Consider the following 22,232-nt stretch of genomic DNA (forward strand, 5'->3'; position numbering starts at 1 on the left):
CCAAAAAACAATAATGGAAAAAAAAAATAAAACAATTCCTTTTCCTGAGGGGTATTAACACAAACCTTTAATAAATATATGCCACTCTGACTTTGGTGTTAGATTATGGTAAATGGCCTGTACTTGTGTAGTGCTTTATCAAGTCCAGAGGATCCCAAAGCACTTCACACGACATTCAGTCATTGAACAAATTCACACGCTTATGGTGGCAAGCTATACCCTGTAGCCACAGCTGCCCTGGGGCGATCTGACAGAAGTGAGGCTGCCAAGCACTGGCGCCACCTGATGAAGCTCTCCTCACCACCAGCAGGCAAAGCGGGTGAAGTGTCTTACCCGAAGACACACCGAGACAGAAACCCACCAGTTACAGAACAAACTCCTGCCATCATCACCACTCTCACACCCTTATTTTGTTTGCTTTTATGAGATGTTGTTGGGCTATTGCACATTTATTTGAAGGGACAATCTTCATACATTTCTTGAACATTTATTATGCTCTTTTATAGGATGCAGATGACTGAAGCAGTTATTAAGGCAAATGCCTTGATTTGTTTGTACTTTAGGATGAGCTTAGGCCAATGATGGAGCTGCAGATGTGAAGTCTTTGTTTTGGCATTTCGCCCTGCCAAAAGTGTGTGAGGAGGAAAGGACATCAGGGTTGAGGCTCAATTCGTTCAGGAATGCCAGAACTATAACGATCCACTTTAAAAGACCTGCATTTCTTTAAATTCGGTATAATTGAAGAAATGCAGGTTTATAGTATTTCTACCCTTATTCCAATTTTCATAAATAACAAAATAACGTAAAGAGGCTATTCATTTACACAAAGTTAGGGAGTCGAGTCAGAATAAAGAACTTGTTAAAAACAGGAGCAGGAAGACATTCACTGAGTGGAGTGCTTAAAACTAAATACTTCCACAGGACTATAAGGAAGCTGCTTTAAATCTTAAACCACTGCCTCACTCCTTTTATTAAAATTTAATACGGATGAGATCTCAGATTTAGCAACAGCCCCAAGATATACTGCAGAGATACCGCTATAAGTCAGAAAATATTAGATTTATCTACCTTATTGGTTCAAGTTATTTTTTCTTCCCACACATCAAGCAAATCATCAACTTGGACTCTTTTGTTTAAACTTTCTTATTTTTCATGTGAAGTATTGAGGGGACAAAAATAGAACATAAATAATAAGAAAAATCCCTCGTTAAGAGGCAAAATAGATTAAAGAGCTGAAACTGGGAGCATAGAGAAGATGTGATCTAAATATGCCACTCATATCGCACAGAACTCATATTTTGTTTTCAGTATTCAGGAGGAAAGACTGAGAGAGGGCAGATTGCAGTGAATTTGGATTCAGCAATAATAACAATGTTCTCATATCACCCTTTCAAAAGGTAGATTAGTTCACACTTCATCTGACTTCAGTTCAATCCAGTTTACTTTTTAGCACCAATTCAACAATTATTGCCTCAATTGACTTTAAAAAAATCAATTAAATCCAGTATTGCGGACAGATTCAAAGTCTGTTACATGCATTTCAGTTTGTATCAACTGGATTAATTTCTTTAGCCAGAGGAGAAGAACACAGGAAAAAGTCATGCCCCTCTAAAAAAAAAGAGAAATCAGGCAGGCAGCCAAGCAAGAAAAGAAAAGGGAGGAGGAGAACATGAAGTGAGGAAAAGCAGCAAGTTCTTGGTTTGAAAAGAGAGACGAGCAGCAGCACACACAAGTAACGGTAGTAGCAGAAATATCAGCAGGAGTTGTCATAGAATAAAAGCTACACATGAGCGCTGACAACACAGATTAATTACCACTACAATTCCATCTGCATCAAAGCTATTACCACCAATCGTTTGACACAGAGATGCTATAGCCATCATTGTAAAATCAGTTTATTTTGATATGTTTACACCTTTGCAGGGAGTGGTTATGTATTTAACATTAGTGGGCTGCCTGCAATCACAGAATCACCTAAAGGTACCACTGTACAAAAGTTACATGACTCAGGCTTGAAGAGGTATAGTCTAGAAAAAACTTTCACAATCATATATATTTAACCCTTCGGTGCCTTTTTAAATTTGTAAAGTACCAGGTTTCATAAAATTGAATGTCATGAAACATGACCCTCAGTTTGGCCAGCAGCTGGTCCCTCATCATGTCCAGATGATGGCACTGAGGATGAAACAGGAGGTGAGCTCATGTGGGTAGTTAAAATATTCAATTTGTTTTCTGCAGCTAAAAGTTAAGTTGTTTCATGTCTAGCCATTTCACCTTTATTGTTCTGGAAGTTGGGCTTATTCTTAATATAGAGATTCATATTTACTAATCTTGTCTAAAACCATAGGGGGAAAAAATCACAATTTCCTAGAAAGAAGGAAAAAGCAAAACATAGAACCAGAATGTTATCTGCAGCTTTTATCAACTCCTAAAGTAATTGCAATAATGTGCATTACAAACCCTGAAGATTAATGTTCAAACTACTTTTTATGTCATGCAAAAAGTTGACCTTTGAGGTTTTTTAATCTGAGTTTCATTTACATATACAGCAATTTTAAATAATTAACAATTAATTTCTTCAACGGAAGAAAAGTAGACGCAATTGGGTCAATGTGGACATTCTTTTTATAAATTATCTCTATATTCAGACAACTTTGACCAGTTTTTCAAAGTGTGTTATTTACGGCCACAAACTATTTTGTAATACCCTATTTTTGGTGGATTTTCTATGTAATTTCATATCAGCTTGATGTGCCCAAAATGTATTTACAGTTTAAATCAATGGTTTGACTGTAACTGATCCTTTTGTTGTGACGCCTAGCCTCTTGTGAAAAACTCAAGAAGTTTAGATAAAGCCAGTCACAGTAAGAACATGCTACAAATAAAACTTTGGTCAGCACTCATGAGATAAAAAAAAAAAAAAAACTGTTTGCAAAGAAAGGGCAGGTTACGAGCCTGTAATAATGTGATGTTAACAGCGAGGCCCCGTCGTTGTTTTTGCTACACGCTTTCCCAATCCACAGTAAGTTCTATTATTTATAGCAGCCTACATCCTGACTGGAGTAGACGATAGAGTGCTGGGCATGCTGAGAAACAGACAGATGACACAACTCTGCTGCTGGAAATACTCAACTCTCTGCTGCGGGACAGTGAAAGATGAGCAATTTGGATGAAAGGCTCAGTCTTATTCTTAAAGTTTAACCCTACTGTTGTAGAGAGACTGCTTTATGGCCCAGCAACGGCTTCAACAGCTTTCTGAAAGCTCACCGTTTCATGTTAAATATTCGTAACAGTATGTTGAATTTTTGGCTATTATTTAGAACAACATCAAATGATTTGTTTTTACAATGAAAAGTATTACGTAAGATAGCTCACATATTTTGTATGCTTAAAAAGTTTTATGCTAAGAATAAAGTGTGAAAAGATAATTTGCTTCAAACAGCACCAAGTGAGCACAGCTCTGCCTGTAAATTCTCTAATGGTATAATAATACATCGATTAGAACCTGAACCACAATTTTGTTTTCATTGGTCATTTTCAAGTTATTATTTCTTTTATTTTCATGCTGTTGGTTTTTGGGATTCCTTTTTCATACCAAATCTGATAAACGTTGCATGAAAAGCTTTGATTGGTTACTCTGGAGCTGTTCCATCCATCCATAAATTATTATTTATTCTATTAATCACAATTCTATGATCCAATTTGATATAATTTCTTTAGGTTCAAGTGATCCATGTGATATACATTTGACATTTTTATTTTTAATTTTGCGTGTTTTTATTCTGGGCCATGTCTGTAAAAGAGTCTATGCAGTAAATGCTTTCTATATTTAACTGTGGGCATGAAGAGGTAAAATAGTTGTAGACTAATTCAGATGTTTGCTGTTTTTTAGAAAGATTCTGATGTTTACTTTTGGTAAATTAAGTATTAAATGTCTTCACGACGATGGTAGAACTAACATTGGTAGAACTAACACAACTAAATTACTAGTGGTTCCAAGTAAAGAGCTATTTAAAAGCACTCAACTGAGCCAAACCATCTTGCACACAAAACCTGGCAGCATTGCAGTCACTGTTTGAAATCAATTCCTTAAGTTTGGTGTGCAACTTATGTAATTTCACAGATTTATGCTCCACTTCAACCTTCTTTGGTACATTGAAGTGAGAGCATGTTGATTTTTTTTTTCTAGCCTGACCTACTTGTAACCTGATTATTTGTTGCTGCCATGTTGTCAGAGAAGACCTTGCAGAAGAAAAAAAAAACTCTCATCAGTTCTTAAATATGAAATCTTTATCCTTCTTAAGCAGCTACAATATAGAGATCAGAAAATAAACATCCATGTTTATTCCAGTGTCAGCCTGTTACTAGCCTGTAGTTCCAAATAAATATTTACTTGGCTTTCCCCTTTAAACTGTAGCTAAGATGTGCTGCTTGTTTTCCACATGATTACATGAAATGGTGTAATTGTGCTGTAATTAGCAATAATAAGATGCTGGCAAGCAAATTCTGGGATACAGGGAAACCTGCCAGAAGTGGAAAAATTAGGTGAGAGCTAAAATATTTGCACGCTTTTGGGCCTTTAATGATCGCTTTGTGCAACTTCAAATTCCAACAAAATAAAACCCCAAAAATATGGATACAATTCTCAGAAGTATCTAGCGCTGAATCTAGTCTAAAGTATTCTTATTTATCCTATCTGTATTGTGTGGATGTCTGTTCTCAGAGAGATGGACAGTTTTAATCAAAAACATAGTCAGACTCAAAGAAAAATCTTGATGTTTCTAGTTTTTAATAGAAAAACACACAAGAATAGAAATGTGTTTGCATTTCTAAAGCAGAATGAGACGTCACTGATTAAATCTATCGCATGCTGAAGTCAGAACTCACGCATGTTAATGGAGACGATTATAAGTCTTTACCTTTTCAGTCCGAAAACAGCAGAAGCTCAGAACTTCTCACCGGCCAATGTGAGCCTATGAGTAGTTTGGTAGTGCAACCAACCTCCCCAGAGTCATATTCCAGTGACAGCCTAACTAATACTGATCTCTTTATGCAAGTTGCCTGATCAAGATTCAGTCTTTGCTGACATGGAGATTACAGTCCGCAACTGTTCTTGTGGTCCTTTAGGTTGTAGTCAAAGTAGTTTCAAGATGTGATGCACAGAGCAGCAGCAGCACCAAAAGCAAAATTACTCAAAATTAAGCACATTACTCTACTCAGGTGCATGCAGGTCAAACATCTTGGATCGGTTACCAGTAAAATAATGAACAAAGATCTCCCTGTGGAAGATCTGGACAGGGCCAAAAGTGACAGGCTGTAAATACTGCTCAAGTTGTGATTTTTAATATCAAAATACATTAATAGTTTGTTGTGCAAGAGACCTTATTTCATCAACAATGTGTAGATGATGACACTCTAAAATTGTATTCCATAGGACTGTATTATTGTAATAAAACTGGCAACCTAAAAGTAAGAAAAGACTCCAACAAATTGACAGTCAAAAGTTGAAGTGTCTTCATCTAGCATCTGAACATATGAGCTATGCTTGTTTTCTCTTTTGTCCCGAGAAATGAGCCACCTGAGCAATAACAGTTTGAAACAAGAAATGTGTAATCAACGCTGGATTGTTTTCCTTGTTGAACCCGACTCTTTGGAAGCAAAGCAGCAACCAGTGCAGCAGTAAATAATTCTGAGGCAAAAAAATAAAAAATAAACATCCAAAAGAAGCAGAGGGAATATGATAAGCAGTCAAAAGAAATTCATAATGTATTTTTTTTTTCTGCTTCTAAATGTAGGGAATTCATCACAGCACATTTTATTATGTTTTCCATGATTCACTTGATATGAAACGTATTGCACTGAGATGAACTTTCTCAAGCAGCAGTGAGCGTAACAGGAACTAATCGGTGAACAATGCTGGACCTGACCTGAGCTTCACATACTCTGCATGATTCAGCTTCAGGGAAAGACAAATTACTTCACCCAAAACTGTCACCTAACACTTCCACTTGAGCAAGTTGCTTCATCTCCTGCAAGCAATAACAGGGGTGTCACCGACTGATTTTCAGAATCTAACAAAAACAATACGTCACTCAGTCCATCAATCACATAACTCCGGATCTGTAGTGACATCACAGTAAATCCAAAGATATCCATTTACTCCAACCATCAGGTCTATGGAACATTTCCCACATGTTGGCTGGCAAGAAAATCTAAAATCTAACCCAGATAAGTGTCTCTCAAATTCAAATACAAACTGGACAAAATAAATCCTTAGAACACAGACTGAAAAAAATGCAAAACTTTGGCACATTTGTGGATCTAACCAGTAAGTTTTTATTTATATAAAGGAAAACCAAATTCAGACTTAATAAGATTTATGTCTTTGCTGCATCCTGGAGAGGTCTTTATGTTTTCATGTAGGATTACAGAAAATGCTCAGACTGCATAATGTGACCGGTGTTTTTCATAATATTGGCAGAGTAATGAGATAATTTGAGCAAAGGACTAAACGCTGAAATACATATACGTCCATTTCAACCAAGGGAAAGAAAACTGTCTATTAGTGTCAAACCTGAAAATGCCAATATTCAATTAGTCCAGAAAACACACGTCAGAATTTTGAGTTTTACCACAAGTATTTAGTATTTCGAAGCTTCAAAGCATGCCGTCAAGACAGAAAACTGCTAGTTTAGAATTTTTTCTTTTTTTAAGATTAAAAATACGTCCAAATAGAAGGTTTTACAACTCATGCTTGACTCTTCAGCATTTATTATCTGCAGCAAAACACCCATGGAATCTCCTCCCCAACATCCTCCAGACCTCTAAAAAGGTGTTTGATGAAAATCAGTGAAAGGCTAACAAACAGCAGCAAGCACCGGGTTCAGCCACCAAACACACACACAGAGTCTTTGTGTGTGGAGCTGAATTGATAACTGTGGCATTTTGGCCAGTGTGGAGCGATCTGAATGGCCCTCTCTCTCCCCGGCGGGCTGCTCTGCTTCTGTTTAACATGCTCCATGCCTCTGGCATTTATGAATGGTTCAAATGACCTTTTTAAAAAATTGGGTTGCATTTTGTTTATTCAGGGCCGGAAACATAAAGAAAAAAGAAACATCTGAAGTAATTTAAAAAGGCAAAAATATGTGCTGGGGTTCAGTCTGCCACATTCTTTCACAGTTCTTAGTTAGGAGAGGAACTTGTTATTCGCTGCATAATGAATCGGGACCCCACACTGGTGACATCTCATTTAACTCCCAGACATTTTGCTTCACGTAAATGTGAAACCATCAGTTGAGAGAGATGTTACATTTGCGACCACATTCCTTTCAAACTTGTGTGGAGTGTGTAAACATTGTCACAGAGAGGAAAATTCAAAGCACTAATGTGTTCATGTAACAATGCAGATAATGTTCTTCAGAAGAATGAAGATTTTCTCACAGTGAGAGAAATAAAAGATCTCCTGCTGTATCAAATGAGGAGTAAGACTATGATTAGAAGTCAAATGAGTTTCCTTGGGCGCAGAACAAGCTTGATTACCTGCATTAATGGGAATTAGTGGTGTTAATGGAAATGGAAAGAAGTGAATGGACTGAAATTGGTCCTTGGCTAGGAAACAGCAAATTATGTGTTTTAAGTGCTGCTAGTAAAAGGTTAGATCACTTTCTCCCTTTTTCATAAAAGAAGAGGAGGGAAAAAAAAAACAAACTTATGATCTACGACAGTTCAGAGCTCTGGTATGTGGGAGTGTGTACATAAATACTGACATTTCGAACCAGCGGACATGTGCAATCTCAATATTTATCTGAGAAACATAACCGGATCTGAAAAGGCAAAAGGCCACCTTTATAATGACAAAACCAAGCAGAATCCCCACACCCACAGGAAGCTCTGCATTCAATACTTTGTTCAAGCCCACTTAATCCCTCATATAACATTGCAAAAGAATGGAGCATACAGAGAGAGGGATCTCTGACAAACTCCCCAGCTATGCGCTTGTCTCTTTAGCTCATCCTACACATTTGACAGGACCTTGGGACTGAAAAGGCCAAAGAAAACACTGATTTTATGTTTGAAAGATTTCTGTGTTGATTTGGACATTTGTTTTGGATTATTATCCTAGTGAACGATTCTCTTGAGACCCGTTTTCAATCTTCTGGCAAAAACAGATCAATTTATATTTAAAATCTTCTTACAATTCAAAGAGTCCATGATGCTCTGTGCTCAAAGAAGGTTCCCAGGATCTTTTGCAGAGAAACAGAGCCTAAAGTATCATAGGTCCTTTACAGTGTTTAACTTCTGGATTACAGGGACTGTTGCAGCTGTTACAGAAAAATAGAGAAAGCTTCTCTTGCTCCTCCTGTGGATGTCACAGGCACAGCGCCTGAGCCTGGGAACCATCAGGAGGAGAGTTCACTTCAAATAGGTAGGCTTTGTTTTCCTTTTTTATTATTTAGTGTAATTTGTGACAAATAGGCTATCTAGGTATGTGTGTGTGTGGTAATGTGCCGCATCATGGGTGATGAGCCTTGTTTGGGTCAAATATGTTTTTGGGGGTTTTTTTGCACCATTTGAGACTTGCAGTACAAAAGTGTAGAAACTTAAGTTGGACTCTGAAAACTAAAACTGCACAATGTATTAAAAACACATGGATAAGGAAATGCACTTATTGTATTTCTTCAGAAAATTACCTGCACTGAGATTAGTATGGCTTTGTAAGCATCTGATGCAGTAATTCACCATATTTGAGTTATTTTGCGCTACAGCAGTGGGTTTATTTTAAGGAAGCACATCAAACACACTGCTTTCAGAATAAAATCCAAAAATACATCAGTAAGAGAACTGCAGAGCTACACAAGCCTGATTCTTTGAGTTTGACTTCCAGATGTGCAAAGGTGCCACATTAAAAGAGTCACTTTCTTATAAACAATAATATATCATGGATGTAAAGTCGAATATTTTGTGAGGACGGACGTAATTAAAATCCACTCGGAAAGTCTGAGTTGAAAAGAGACCCAAATTACATTTAAAATCTGGAAATGAAAACTTTGAAATTGTGGCTCTTGATGTTTTAATCCTATTAAAATATGATGAAATCATAATTTTTGCAGGCCTGTGTTCTTAAGGCAGGGTGACTGCTTCCGTCAAAGTAAACTTCATCCTCCCTGATTAAACAGATCCCTATTAAGCAGACTCTTTAATTGTCAGTCAGCCTGGCTCCACTACTGATGGGCTCACGCTGTGCAAAACACCCAGCCCACCCAACAAGGAAGAACATTGACTTTTTTTTTTTCTTTTCTTTTATTTTCTCATGAGTTACAAGCCTCAACTGCGTCAGGCGCTTTCCCTCGTTCGATTAGATCCTGCGACTGCTCGTTGTCTGAGGCTCACACACTAAGAACTCCTCCTGCAGCTGTGGGTGTGTGTTTGGAGAGCCTGACTGACACCGTTCACTGCATGCTGATTAAAGTGACAAAGCAGATCTGCAATCAGGGAGGCTGAACAGGGGAGAGTAAATACTGGCAGACAGGTTTCAGCTGCAGTCAATGTGAGCTCTGATTGATCAAACGTAACTCTGTTTAAAAGCAAACTGAGCTTTTTACAAGTTCTGGACGGGTCTGTGGCGAGAGAGGAAGTGACAGCTAGAAATTCTTCATTTTAACTTCTTTGGAGGGAAACTTTATTGCTCTAAGATGGGCAGCCTGAACTGCTGTCAGTTTGAGTTTAAAGCCTAGTTAGACTAGATGCATGTTTTCAAGTCGGCATATTTAGCACATTTTGATCGGTTATTGCTGAACAGGGCAAGGTGTTCAAAGGTTTTTAGATGCACTCAATAGTCCAGAAAGTACATCAATGAAGACATCGAAAAGCAAATTCAAATGTGAAACACATCATATCTAACAATGATGGATGTGTCAAAAGGGTGCCATAATCATTACAAGTTCAACCTGCCATTTGTCAAATTTAGGTGTAAAATGGTTATTTTCAAACAAACCTTATGCAAGAATTTCAGCACGACAATAGAAATCTATACATCAGAAGATTCACTGAAACTAAAACAATAAATTGGGGATTTTTTTTCTGCTGATGCTTGAATGGAAACAAGAGCTAGAAGCAAACAAAGCGATAGAGAAAGGCTGCAGCATATTATTCTATGAAGACATCAGAATATAAATTTACAAGGTTTTGTAAAACAAATATCAGTGGCTGACAATATGACAAAACTGAGATCACAGTGTCTGGTACCTTCTTGTCCCTGAAATGAAGCTATAGCTACAACACAGTTTTAAAGAAAGCAATTCAGGACAGAGAAATATTGGAATCGAGGCAAGGACAAATATTAAACTATTCTGTAAATTTGCATTCAGAACATGACCTGCAAGACCCACTTTTTTGGTATCTCCATACAAGAAGCTAATTAATAAAACTGCACAAAATAAGTGTCTGTTTCAGTTTTTATTCAAGTAAAATCCCATTTTCAAGAGGCACAATGCAAATAGAATGGAAGGGAAAAAAATGGAACATGAACAGAAAATTATATAAAATATCTTGAGCAAATATTAACATGATCATGGTCTAAAACGCAAGTAAAACAATTGTGTTCCATCTTTAGGTTACTCTAATATAGGGCTCGACTACAAATATGACAAATGATAAATCGGTTCCCAAATCCATCAATTCTAAACTATGAAGGAAACTGGAAATGTCCTACTAGCATTTTTAATGCTAATTTTTATTTTTTTTTTCCCTTTTGTGAGTGGAAAAATAAAAGTAGCTCATTTGTTACAAATATTCCTCACAAGAAAGTATAAATTTTGTACAGCAACACAGAATAAAGTAATCTAAATGTTACCCAGATTGAACCAAATGAACAAACAAGCAATTAAAAATCTTCACTAAAGGAATATGTGTAATTTATTACACATATTATTTTGTACTGGAGGAATGTGAACCTTTGCAGTTAGACAAGGACAACACTTGGCAAACCCATCAATGGAGCAATCATCTGGGAGGACCTGAGAGGAGAACAGTGAGATTAAAAGACCAGCTATCAATTCATCAAAGCGGCTGCTGTGAGGGAACTCCAACTTTAAGGCAGAATGGGGACATTTTCTGCCTAATGACAGCAATTTATAAAAGCGAACAGACAACTTTGAAATTGGGATCTTGAGTTATAATGAATCTTTGAAAACTGTGACTTTGGGAATTTTTCGTTGTTGATGATGCTGTTGCTGCACTAAAATGGGCTTTTGCCTCCAGAGAGTTCCAGGAAAAAGGAACTTCACAGGTCTGCACCTTCAATGCTCAAGGACACGGTGAAGAAAATCGAACTCAGCAGGAGAACAGCTTCTCCAGCAGCTTTATGAGCAGAATATCAAATTTCTTGTCTTTTGGTTACATTTTTTTTTTTTTTGCAAAAGCTGCCTCTGCAGAAGCATAAGAACAATCTACTGGATGCATGAGCAATTGACCTTTTAAACACACTTCAGGTGAGGTTGTCATGAATAAGCGCGACTGCTCCATCATGTTTGACCACAGAACCTGAATGCAGACCAGTGATTTTCCTCCTGGTTGCCCGGTCACAGCGGCCTTGTTTGTGCGTACCCCCCGCCTGAATACTTCCTTATTTTGCTCAAGAAGATAAGCCGTTCTGGCTCTTTTCTAAATTATAGCATCTTCACAGTGGTGACATCCCTGCAGAGCCTGAATGTTATCGCTCCTCTACGGCGTGAGCAGCTCTCCATTTAGGATCTGTTTTCTCAGCTACTTCGGAGGCCCCGCTGCACACGAGAGAGGAAGATGATGCTTTTGTCATGTTCTCTGATAGCTTCACCAAGCCTGTTTTTTTTTTTTCTCTCTTCATGCTAAAAGTAAATGTGTGACAGAGAGATAAATGGAGATTAGAAGAGCCATATAGATGGAGGACATTTAAGGGGCGCAAGTGGAAATGTAAATGACTGCACTGTGAGGGAACCATCAGGTGTTTCCTTCATATTAACTCTAACACAGTTTAATTGCCTCCCGTGTTTACTGCAAGCCAGAGGAGGAAGCAGACAGCAGTGGATTAATCTAAATGACATCGAAGTGTCCTCCGGTGAAGACCCCACAGGAAGCAAACAAATCAAGCATGATCTACTCCACCAGTGTGTAATGTGTGCAGCAAGTATAAAACATGAAGATTAAGGAAACCTTGATACTGGTAGAGGCCAGCTACCGATCTGGACAACGATTAACTTTAAATTAAATAGCTGCTGAAGGCAAATGACAAGGCAACTACTTGTACAACTCTGGGCTTAGATCATGACACCAAACGAGTGCTGAGTCTCGCGTGTCGTCAACTGCTATTGTTTTCCATTATTACCTTCTACAATGACGCTGTTCAAGATGCCAGCGGCTTCTCACTCCTGCTTTGGAGGATTATACTTATGAAAGGTATTGCCTGCCCCCATTGTGCTCATAAGAATGATGCCTGAGAAGGTCGTAAACAGTAATGTTGTGTATTTCATCTCAACATATATTTCCAGGATAAACCTTAGGAGCACACTTTATTAAATCCATGCATTTTGGTGTGTTTTGTTTGCCTACAAGGTGGTAATTCTTGCTTTCTGGGAAAGGTGTGTCCCTACTGGCTGGCTGCAAGCCAGTTGCAAGTTAGGAAATCACTAGGATTTTGCTCCTTGTTGACAAGGCTAATGTTAGCCCTAAAAGCTGGTAACAATATATTGTTGCATTCAGACACCATAAAGTCCCTTTCAAATGTATTAATTCCCTTTGATTGAGTACATATTTTACAACCACAAAGCACAATCTGTTTTATTTAGATTTCCTGTGATATACCAACAAAAAGAAACATGTAAAATACACCAAAATAATAATAATAATAGCAGTTCTGTGTCTCAGAGGACCAAGCAAACAGGACATAGGATAAAGCTGTGAAGAAATTTAAAGCAGGGTTGAATTATTCTTCTTGAAAATTCCAGAGGGAATTTGATGAGATGGAATAAATCAATCTCTAAAATCTTTGTTTGGGCTTAAGAACTGCGGCCCTGAAAAATCCCTAATTGTTGAAGACTTTAAAGTCTCAGAGTATCAGCAAGAAATTAGAAGGCATTTTAAAGAATATTTATTCCTGAAGGCTAGACCTGAAATGACTAAATATTATATGATTAATAATTTAGCTATATTTTACTCGGTTCCCCTGGGTCAGTACTTGGTACAACCAGCTTTCGCAACAATTACATCAGAAAAGTATGTCTCTACCAGATGTGCATGACTACAGTCTGAATCTTTTTCTACATTCTTTTTTACAAACTAGCCCAAGCTCGATGTCAGATTTGATGTAGCTCATCTGAGAGTTATCACTTTTCAAGACTTGCACAGGTTATCAATTAGAAACAGATTTTGCAAATGTTTTAATCTAAACTATTCCATAATAGCTGTGGCTGTTTGTTCAGTTATCAAGTTGGAAGGTAAACTTCCATCACCAGCTTCTGGCAGTGTTTAGCAGGTCGTCTTCCCAGATTTTCCCTTATTTAGCTCCATTCACCTTCCGATCAACTCTTACCACTGTGAAGGTAAGATTTTTTTCAAGTGCACATTAAAGTAGTTACCCTGTCGACTGATCCTCCCATCTGACCTATTCCACTTCTCCAGAATTACCATCGGCCGCTAGGTTGCTTCTGCCTTTAAAGCTGTCTGTGTGCAGCTTGTCCATTAAGGTGGACGGCCATGTTTTGGTACATTTGCAGTTGTGTCGGATTTTTTCTATTAACACCAATGTTTTCTAAAAAAAAAACCAACAAAAAAAAACCCAAAAAAACGAGGCCTTCACAAGACAGCAGCATTCACAAAGAGATGGAGCAGATAAGTGGACTCTATTTACACGATGCTTTTCAGATTTCTTTTATATATACATATGTATAAAAGATTTTCTTATTGCGCTTTAAATAACAAGTTAACAAGAATGTTGCATTTGGTGTCTTAAAATATCGCAGTTTGACTGGAATATCAATTCCAAATAAAGAGAAAAAGAGACAGATGTGTGGAGAAAAGCAGCAGCTTTAGCAGAACGGTTTCTGTCAAAAACAGTTTTAGCTAATCGCCCCCCACTGGCTTCTACGTTGGCAGACGTTTCTGCCACCTTTCTCCTCCAAGGCTGTGATCCATGAAGACTGTGAGTTGTAAATTATTGTAACAGGCAGCGGTACATTACACCTTGAGTTTGCTGACAGGAAGCCAAGCCACAGACAACGAGGGAATGGTTGAAATAAACACTCAGAGGACGACAGTCCTTAGAAACTTTAAAGTGGCACCAAATAAGCTATGCTTTAAATGCAAACAAAGGGAACATAATGCCAGGTTTTCCACAGTCTATATTTGTGCTTGGTCCTTCAATCTAAGCAGCTTGCAGGCTTTTAAAATCTAAAAGTCGGTTGAAATCCAGCTGGAGTGGGCTGCAACTGCTGACTTAGATAAATGAACCTGCCATTACCTGATGGGCATCACTGTGCTCAAAAGTGCAGCAGCAACAACAGCAAAGCAGCCATGTGGGAGGAGAGAAAGAGGTCACAGCAGAGCGGGCTCTGCTGAAATTGGAAATTGAACAGAATACAGCATATGAAACCCAAAAGGTGAATTTGGTCCTCTGTAACCCGACCATGTGGTGTTGTTTTCCCTCCTAATGTATTTAAAGTGCTTAGCTGCAATGGCAGCAAGAGTTTGAGCCCCAGACACGCTGGTTCCAGCAGAAAACGACTACACGCTCTCGTGTTTCACATCCGCTGCCGTCTGTGTCCCCACAGTTGCGCTACTGGTCAGTGAGCAAAGTGGCAAAGTGACGTTACAAACTTCTGCTTCGCAAAAGGGAGGAAGCTCCCGGAGGTCGTCTCCAGAGTGTCACGCCGGCTCGGCCCTCCAAAACCCGGAGCTCGCTTTGATTCACTCTGGAGCGAAATGCTTCCTGCTGCGACGGTTAGAGCAGGAAGTAGATCAAAGCGCAGCCGGATCAGCAGCGAGGCCACCTGAATGAAACGCAGGCAGGCGGATGCAAACAAGATATTAAGCTAATACTTGAAATGTATCTGCACCTTATCATCCGTTTGCTGAGACAGGAAGCAAAAGTTTATCTCAGTACATGTCATGTTTTTCCACCTACATCAGGTGAACATCAGTAGAACATTGTTACTCAGCATTATAAAGAAAGTTTGCCGTGGTTAGGCCTCAGACATTTAGTTTTCTGTGCTCCTGAGTGTTGACGTGAAAGTGAACATCACAGGGACATCATAAGAGCTATTTTGAGGCAATCATTAAATAGGCACTATCAGATTGAGTCATTTAAAACAACTGCAAACATTCCTAATGCAAGTTCACCCTTAACCCTCCTGTTGTCCTCGGGTCAAAATGACCAAGATTTGTATGTGTTTTCCCTATACACAGAAAATGAGGACAGCAGGAGGGCAGACTGCAAGCTGCTACAAGAAGTCTCAGAAAACCTTAAAATTACATCACAGCATGGGAGATTTTATAAACACAATGCAACCTTATGCATTTCTATTTTAGTTATTGTAGTTTAGTAGTCAAAATATTCTTTTGTTTATGAAGTTTAGCATTTTCTAGTTTGATTGTTGCTGTTTGATTGCTTGATCACTTCTCTTTTTTTACTGTTTCACCTTAAAAAGGGGGTTGTAAATAAAATCTAATTGATTTTGGTTAATCACAGGATAATAGTATAAATTTAATTTCTGTTAACTACATTACTGCAGCCTTGTACTCAAATGGTTTAAAGCAAATGAATAGCAAGTTGTAATTGCTAGTTATTGCTGTAAAAATTACATTTGCTTCACCTTTTCGCTCAGTCTCACTATTCTAACACCACTGGGATGTGACTGGAACCACATGAAAGCAGAGCTACAGATGACTCTGAAAAGACTTCAGGGTTTCTGCTTTCAATTTCAGCTAGTAGGAAGCTACAGATCCCACTCTTGAGTCTTTGGAGGCAGCTGGTGAAACAAAAAAATAAGTACAAGAAAAAAAGAGCAGCCTTTTTTTATGCTGAAAACTACTAGTCCAAGTCATCCTTTTCAAAACCTCCACACTTGATGTTCCTTTGTCTTTCTTGGGTTTCTGAATTTGTGAATATGTATTTCTTACTGTAGTAAAACACTCAGGATTTTCTTGAAGAAATGAAATGCATGAACTGTTGGACCAAACTGTTCATGTGCTCTCACCTGGATCACTTTAACAAAAAAAATGTCAAAATCTACAGCAATTTTACCACGACTTCTAATTTTAGTTAAAAAAGCCAGAAACCAAAGCTGAATTATTAAAAGTAAAGAGGAAAACTAGGCATTGAAGAATGTATTCTGAACACCAAGACCAAAATGTTAATTAAAAAAATGTTTAGAAATGTTTAGGCAATAAAAATGTTCATTTTCACAAAGAAAAAGAACATAATGAAATGTATACAAATTAGACTGTGCACTGTGAATATTCAAGTCTTGGATGGTCGTCAAATTTGTATCACAGCAGTTTAAAAGAGGGGTAAAAAAAAAGAAGAATGCATGTGAGGTTTCTGCCCTGGCAGCTGATGCTGCAGCAGGGCCACAGTTGCAGGGCACAAACACAAACAAAAGACCAACTCGGTGACAACCGCAGCAATAATTCAACAGGAAAATGTGTCTCTGTAATTCATTGCAATTTGAGGTGAGAGACCGTGATGAAAATGCTCTGCAGCTGCGCTCTATTCCCAGATGAGCTTTACTGTAAATCCATTATGACTCCCTGGATCAAATACATTTGACTGGCTGCATGTTAGAGCCTCACAACCTTTCATTTTGGATCTATTTGTGCGTTTTCAATCCCTTTCAAACAGTTTTGCCAAGGAAGGTGAGCAGAGATTTGCATTTCTCTGTGCTTCAACGCTAAATCCCTAATTATTCTCTGTTTCATTTTTCTCCTTCAGGCCAAGAACTGAACCCAAATTGATCTCCTTCAAAGTTTAGTGGAACAGCCTCCGCTACATCTCCCTGCTACTTGTCGCCATGTAATTTCCATCGCAAAACAACAACTTTCCAACAGTCATCGGGAGCCTTCTGTACATGCCAAGCTGCTCCCCGAGGTAAAACTGCCCTACTTCTCCCGGTGTCCTCTGCATCCATCTGCCGCACCCGTAAATTGCGTTCGCCTGCAATCGCAGGTTACCTCATCTGTCAAAGCGGCCCTATCAATTTCAGCGAGCGGCCTCAACAGAAGGCATTAACCCCCCAGCGTCATCCTGGTGTCTAGCGCTGAGAGACAAACGCCACTGATACCGCCATATCAGATGAGCGGAGCTGACACTAATGTTGTGACTGTTTGTGGCGAGCAGCGTGAATAACAATGAATGCAGAGTAAGAATTAATTAATGTCTCGCTCGTGTGGCTCCCTGGCAAAAACAACATGATTATCTACTTTAAGGGGCACAATAGGCTGTATTTAGTTAACTGAAACAGAAACATTTGAATTTAGCACAAATTGGATGTTTTTGTTGCCAATCGCGAAGATGTAATAAAACCAAATTAAATTAACTTAAACGTGTTTAGTTATATTTACTGGCTGATGGTGTTGATGTCAACATAGAATCATAGGAATGCAATGTGACTGAGACCCCTGGTTGTGTTGTATGAAGGTAGGATTGGATGAAGACGAAGGCCCTATTCAGTTAATCTGCTCACACTGTGAACATTATGATATGCAATTCCCTTGAGACATAATTTAAATGATTTTGTTTTATGACTAGTTGATATATTGAGCATCTGATATTTGTTGTCGATGTTTCTTAACTGTTAATTTTTGTCATTTCATATGATATCTTGGAACATTTAATCGGAGTTTATTTAATCTGCTTGTCTCTGCTGGTTTTAATAATGCGATGGACATGGCAGAACTGAATCCAAACCATGAACAAAACAGCTTTCCAACATTCATCGAAAAGTTGGAAAACGTATCGCAAAAGGTTTAAAGAAAGCATTTAATGTCCAAATTGTGGACAGTTTTTGTAAACTACCATTGTGTAGGTTTTTAGATTAACTACAATAACTCCATATTTCCATGTGATGAATATAAAAGTTATATATTCTGAAATTCTACTTTTGAAAATAAAATATGACAACAATAGTTTGAGGTGTCAGAATAAATTTTAAAATAACGATTCAAATTAGGATCAAATTTCTAAAAACAAACAAACAAAACAGTTATTTTAATGCACAAGGGCCAGCAAAGCCAAAACATATGTTTTCTTTATGATTATTGAATTTTCCTAATAATTTTTAGATATGTAACAAAACAACTCTTTCCCAAACAGGTCCTGAGATAAACATCAGCTTATGTAGCATTTAGCAACTTGAGGCACATAGCAAAATATTTAGCTTCTAAGTACAAATTTAGCAAATAGAATCACGTAATTAATTATCTTTTAAACCATTCCTGACATCCCTTTTAGTCATAGATTTACATATATAGCAATTGTGCATATCAGGATGGCAAATATAGCAAAGTGTGTATCAACTAATGCTCTGAATAATTTCTAGGTGTGAACAGTTTCTGGATATACAAATCATATAGCTGCTGGTATATCATGCAAGAGATTACGTGGCATTAAGTGCCTGGAAAGTTAGATGGTTCTCAAAGGCCAGAACAGACCTGAGCAGATCCAAATATTTTGCTGAATTTACTGAAATATCTGAATTTTAATGAAACCTCCTCTTTGGCCTACATTTCGCAAAAATAACTTCATGGTATGTTTTTGTGCTAATCTAACAATTTGCAGTCAACTTATTGTTGCTTCAAGCTTTAAAATCTATATTTTGTGTGCCGCTAATGAATCAGCAAGCTGAATGCTGAATGTAAGCAACTTCAGTGGAGATGATGGGTAGCTGAAGCCTTATTGTTACACCTAACGTGAGTAATCAGTTTGAGAACTTGGTCTTAACGAAACAAAATGAAATGTCAAGAGACTAAAGTAAAGGTAGCTTCACAGGAACTTGTTTCCTGAGGGAATTCCTTTCATGTTCAGCAAATAATAATAATGAAAACCTTTAGGGAATGTGGCAAATATTGCTTGTCACGTAAAAAAGGGAGGAAAAAAAGGCTGATTTAAAAAAATTGAAAGCTTCCAAACACTCAATAGTTCTTTCTCACCAACATTGTTGCTGAGAAAGAACTAGAAAGTGGAAGTTGAATTCAAATATTCAGTGGCAAAGTGTTTAATTTTTCCAGTGACATATGAAATGGCAGAGACAGGGTGAGTGAGCTTGAAAAGAGGTGGATATTAATCAAGCCAGATGAGATGAATGTCTTGGTCTGACACTGAACTAAAACAACTGGTGAGCCGTTTCTCCTCTATTCTCTTTGCTCTCTTTTGCCTCTGCAAATTAACAAGAGGCTGAATACAAAGAGAGAGAGAGAGAGAGACTGAGAGAGAGCGAGAGAGAGCGCACCTGCCACTGAGTCATTGAAGTGTTTTCTTCTGTACAGTGACTTTGCTTGGGAAAAAATAAAAAACCTTATGCTTAAAATATGATGGCAGTTTAGAAAGGGGCTAAACAGCCAAGCAAGTACCGATAAAAAATAGAAAAAAAAAAAAAAAAGAAGAAAGCCCCCTCTGTGGGAGTGGAAACGCTGCCTCCTGCGGCAGTTAGACTTGTGTGCGCTGTCCACGGTGCTGAACTGCATGCACAGTCCGACCGGCTGGTCTCCACCTCCGGACACCGATTTCTCACTGCGACTCCGCGACTGCCATGTAATCCACAAGAGGGTGATGATTACAGAAGGTGGTGGAGTTGGTGCCTCATGGCGGCCATAGAGCCCGCTAACCTCAAACATACACACACAAGCATATAAATAGCTGCGTTTGCTTGCACACGCACGAGCCAATATTTTTCTTAGGATGTCAAGGGAATTTCGCAATAAAACCCTCTCTTACACACACACACGCACGCACGCACGCACGCAAACACACACCCACACGCACACAGCAGCCCATTCGTACAACTTAGAGAGAGTTTATTACGAAGCTTTGTGAATTACAAGGGAACATTTTGGGAGAAAACAAAATCTCACAAACAGACTTAATCGACGCTACTCGCCTGCGTGCGCACACACACACACACACACACACACACAAGCAGAAATGTGGCTTCAGATGTACATTTTTAATTTAATTAAATGTCCAACTGATAGGTCCAGCAGCTCTTCGCTGATCAGGTTACTTTCTATGAGAAGCAGTAATTGTCCGAAGACTGAATCACCCTTCATCCAATAAACACCCCACCTTGCCTGCACAAATGTAAACTGGCTCTTCATGATCATCGTGCATGCAGCAGATGAAGAACAAACATGAAACAGAACAGATCTAATCTCTGGAGGCTTTTGATGTTATTTCTTACCTGCACCGGTGGATAATGATCCATTACGTGCCAAACACAGAACTCCTTTTTTTTCCCCCCCTTCTCAAGGTTTCAGCCTTACAGCCGCTCCCTTTCCATTCCTCCACTAATTCCAGAAGAACCGCAAAACCAGGCGCCCGCCGACCGCATATCGCTCCTTCTCTCGCTCCAGACGAGTTTTTTTCTCTCCCCGCACCAGCAGATGCTGCGTTAAATCTGCGCTTTTTTAGCCGGAAGCCAAGCTGCGACATGGAGCTTCACAGCATTCTTTTTGTAGTAAAAATAACCAGCTCGCTGCAGTTGTCAGTGTATTTCCTCGCCGGAAAAGTCGCTACATTCGCACAAACAGGTCTTCCCCCCCTGTCTGCTCCCCGCTAATCGAATCCTCGTCCTTGGAATGGTTGCAATATCCAAAGTAGTTATCCGAACAGAAAGCAGGAATTCTTTCAAAAGGAAACGGAAAAATCCAAAGCAACAAAGTTGAGAGTTTATCGTTAATATTTCAGAGGCGACTTGCTCGTCCAGAGAGCGCGTAGATGGAGTAGATGTAGAGTCTCTGTGTCGGAAAGGCTGCAATAGAACAGCGGAAAACCCTAGATGGCACAAACACCATGAAGCATCCCGGAGCCCACCGAGAGGAGAACCAGCAGGGGCGTAAGAGGAGCAGGTCAGCCAAGAAGCTCAGCTCCTGTGCGCACACACTAACAGGAAAAAAAAAAAAAAAAAAAAAAAGTGGGGCGTTGATTGTGCTTAATGAGCTACTTTGGCAACGTCCACAGGGAACCGAGCCGTCTGCAGCGGATTAAGGACCTACCTGGGATTACCTTGTGTTTAGCGCCTGTTTAGCCTATCAGAGCTGTTGGCAAGCACGGACTTGTAGTATATGTGTCAATACGGGCAAACGGGTTTGCGCTGTGTCAGTCCTGTACGTGTCTATCTAGAAGGCGCAGTTTATGAGCTATTCTCTATGAATAACTATGTAGTACAATGGCCAAAGGCATTCATGTCCCGTGAACCATTTCCCTCTTTGTCACACAACAACCATAAATTGAAACCAAATGAATATCATATATATCATATATATATCATATAATATCATAATATTATATGATATATATATATATATATATATATATATTTGCAGTAGTCAATGGTTCTGCAATCTATGAAATCAGGGGGTTGAAAAAAACCTAAAATGTAAGCTAGATTTTTATATATCCATCCATTCATTTTCTTTACAGGTTGCCAATCTGTTGCAGGGCAACACAGAGACACACAGGACAAACAACCATGCACACACTCACACCTAGGGGCAATTTGGAGAGGCCAATTAACCTGACAGTCACATCAGGAAACCGGAGTACCTGGAGAAAACCCACGCACAGAGAGAACATACAAGCTCCATGCAGTAAGACCGGGGCTGGGAATCGAACCCAGAACCTTCTTGCTGCAAGGCAACAGCTCTACCAACTGTGCCACTGTGCAGCCCCATTTGTGTATATATGTGTATATATATATGTATGTATATATATATGTATATATATATGTGTGTATATATATATATATATATATATATATATATATATATATATATATATATATATATATATATATATATATATATATATATATATATATATATATATATATATACACACACACACAAATGGGGCTGCACAGTGGCACAGTTGGTAGAGCTGTTGCCTTGCAGCAAGAAGGTTCTGGGTTCGATTCCCAGCCCCGGTCTTACTGCATGGAGCTTGTATGTTCTCCCTGTGCGTGGGTTTTCTCCAGGTACTCCGGTTTCCT

At 38.7% G+C, this 22,232-nt stretch overlaps 1 protein-coding gene across 3 annotated transcripts in view; it reads right to left on the reverse strand.

Moving 5' to 3' along the window:
* LOC103458690 (leucine-rich repeat and fibronectin type-III domain-containing protein 2) overlaps positions 1 to 21,459 on the reverse strand; it is a 130,883-nt gene extending 109,424 nt beyond the window's left edge. For 2 of the 3 annotated variants that reach the window (XM_081603023.1, XM_008399680.3), the window contains exon 1: positions 20,424 to 21,458. The gene's annotated coding sequence lies outside the window, so the exon portion shown is untranslated. Of the gene's footprint in view, positions 1 to 20,423 lie in introns of all 3 variants that reach the window. The other variant, XM_081603022.1, reaches the window with a different exon arrangement.
* Between the last annotated feature and the right edge of the window lie 773 nt (positions 21,460 to 22,232).

Source organism: Poecilia reticulata, chromosome 22 (assembly GCF_904066995.2).
Source record: "Poecilia reticulata chromosome 22, P_reticulata-male-v2, whole genome shotgun sequence".
NCBI classification, from domain to species: domain Eukaryota; kingdom Metazoa; phylum Chordata; class Actinopteri; order Cyprinodontiformes; family Poeciliidae; genus Poecilia; species Poecilia reticulata.